Genomic DNA, 3090 nt, shown 5'->3' with positions numbered 1-3090 from the left:
GTCTTATTCTCCTAGAGTTGATGGGGGATATAATGACTAAAATCCTCTCATGTTACTTCTGGATGTTACCATAGACCCTTGTTTCATGAACTGGCTATGTGTGTGTGTGTGTGTGTGTGTGTGTGTGTGTGTGTGTGTATTCAACACAATTAAGATATCAACCTTTAGCCCTACATAAGCGTGAACCAGTGATTTGATTCATATTATCTAGAGCCAGTGGGGAATGTGATGGCTAAAGAAACTCCATTTTACGCTAGGTACCCACTAGCTGTTTGTCTCTGACTCCAGTTCCTGCAAGATAAGTTCTTAGTTACCCTGATTCAGTGGTCCCCACCCAGACACGTACAGCTGGGACTACTTGTTATGGAATGACTAACTGCTTTTTTGCTTCTGTAACTTGCTTACACAGATACCCAAAGATTGTTTTGAGTTGCTTTTAACCACTTAACTTGGAAGAACAGGCTAGATTAGCAACTAATCAACAAGTCTTTTAATTATAATTGGATTGAATCTATGGTCTTTTCCCAGAGGTCACAAACTCCATAACAGTTCTGCAAACCAACCCACATCTTTCCAATGAATTCTTTTCGCTTGAGTGAAAGTTAACTTCTCTTTTGAGTATCTAATTGATTCTAAAATGTCATCTGTTCTTAGAGTTCATAGTTCCTCTAAGGAGACAGACATGGAAGAAAAAACTACAATATGGTTAGGAATGCTACAATCCAATGCAATTGTGGACCACACTAGCCACAGAGAGCTCCATAAGTAAGTATCAGTATCTTGGGAGGTATAGGAAATGAACATGGATGGAGTGAACATGTATGAAGTGCCTAGGCTGTGTTTAAAAACAATGCAAATTTAGAAGCCCACGAGAAACTTGGTATGATGGATACAAAGGATTCCAGAGGAACTGTGGCAAATAGAGAGCCTGTGGTTATTAGCAGGGCGCCAGTCATTTAACGTCAAAGAGTTTCATTTTATGAAGAAGGAAGCTCTGGCAGGTATGTACATAATGCTTCAAAAAGGTTGCTCTGTTAGACATGTGTAAGAGGAATGGATAGGGAAAAGATCACAGGCTCATCCAAAGGGTGGCTGTGGCCAGGCATGTAGCACATGCCTGTAATCCCAGAACCTGGGAAGCAGCAACAGTTTGAGGCCAGATTTGTCTATATAGCAAGTTTCAAGACAACCAGCATTACACAGAGAGAACTCGTCAAAAACAAGCATACATACAAATGTTGTAAGCTTTGGAATTAGACAGACTGAGTTAAAAGGCTGGCTACTTACTCCCTGTGTGACCTCAAATAATCTCTCTGTGACTTCATCATTCACAAAATGTGCTAATGAATCTCTGCCTCCTAGTGGGTTGTGCTGTAGACTGAGTGAGAGAGAACTTTGTAAAACCATAGCAGAGTAATTACATATAGTGAGTATCCAATGATGTTAATGTTATGTTATGGTGATATTAGAGTTTGACCAATGGGATTACCACAACAGGTCAAGTGAGAACTGAAAGAAACATAAACCCAGGCAATAGAAGTGGGGATGGAAGCTGGGTGTGGTAGCTCATACTTGTAATCCTAGCACTGGGGAAGTGGAGACAGGAGAATTGCTGTGAGTTCAAGGATACCCTGGGCTACAGAGTAAGACATTAAGTGAAGATAGGCATTCTTTAAGTGTTTATAAACATAGGATGCCATATGATTTATCCCCACAAGGACAATTTTGAGAGTTAAATATATATTATATATTAACAATGATACTAGAAGAGGCAGACATTGGGAAGTATGGTCAGTATTCATTATTAGTCTCACCTGGGTTCAGCTTCTAAATGTCCTTCACCAGCACCCGCAATGCCCAGCTTATTTGGTAGCAAAAATGCCTGCCCCAGCTTACTTTGTATTGCTGTGATAAATGCCCTGACCAAAAGCAATTTGGGAAGAACAGAGTTTATTTCAGCTTTACAGTCTATACACTTTATAGTCTATCACCAACGGACGCCAAGGCAGGAACGGAAGCAGAGGCTTGGTTCTGGAGAAATGCTACTTCCTGGCTTGCTCCGTATGGCTCGCTCAGCCTGCTTTCTTATACAACCTGCTCAAGGGTGGCACCACCCACGGTGGGCTGGGCCCTCCCACACCCATCATTAATCAATAAAATGCCCCACAGAGAAAAAAAAATGCACCATAGGCCAATCTGATGGAGGCATTTTTCTCATTTGTGGTTCTGTTGTCCCATGTGACTCTAGCTTGGGTCAAGCTGACAAGAAACTAACCTGAACCATGTTCAAAGGAAATTTGGTGTGCTTGTTCCCCATGGAGGGAGGAAGAAAGCCACAGGCACTCGACAGCCTCTCAGCATCTTCCATAATCCAATCCTGCCAGGATCTACTCCTCAGACTAACCAAGCCTTCCTGGAAGGGGACAGCCATGTCCCTCCTCCTGCCATCACACATGATGTGAGATACAAGAAGGCAGGTCCTCCAACTTTTATTTAGGAACTGAGTGGCATAAATGTCATGTCAACATTAATGGCCTTCCCTTATCTTTAAAACAGAGTCCAGTAGCTGCACCAAGCTGTCTCCAAGGACAGGAAACTTCTCCTTCTCTCTTATCCTTTCTGATGAGCTCAACACCACACACCAAACAAGGCACCAAACAGAGGTGTCATTAAATACGTATTTGTTTTTCTGTTGGCTTAGCAGCTGCATATGAACCTACTGATATTTTAACTATTGTCTGCGGGCCCCATAGCCCTGCATTCAGCACCCCAACTGCCACTCAGGCGAGCAGGGGTCTGCTATGACCGCCATATGTAGGTTTAAACTGTCTCTATCATTTTATTTACCAAGAAGGACTTGGAAGTCAGATATCGGAGTGAAAACCTGTTAGATTAGAGAAGCCGAAAAGCAACCAGCTGACCTTGCTCTTTGGCTAGCGACACCTCAAGAGACGAATCTCTGCCCTCGTCCCGGAACCAAAAGGAAGCTCAAACCCTAGTCCCCGCCCTTTCCTTCCTGTGCATCTTCTCTATCCAAACCGCTGGCTTCTCTATGGTCAATTCTAGTCCGCTAGTCGCTGGCTCCGCCCC

Source organism: Peromyscus eremicus, chromosome 3 (genome assembly GCF_949786415.1).
Source record: "Peromyscus eremicus chromosome 3, PerEre_H2_v1, whole genome shotgun sequence".
Classification (NCBI taxonomy): Eukaryota; Metazoa; Chordata; class Mammalia; order Rodentia; family Cricetidae; genus Peromyscus; species Peromyscus eremicus.
The sequence above is the reverse complement of the archived record's forward strand: the minus strand, read 5'-3'. Positions refer to the sequence as shown.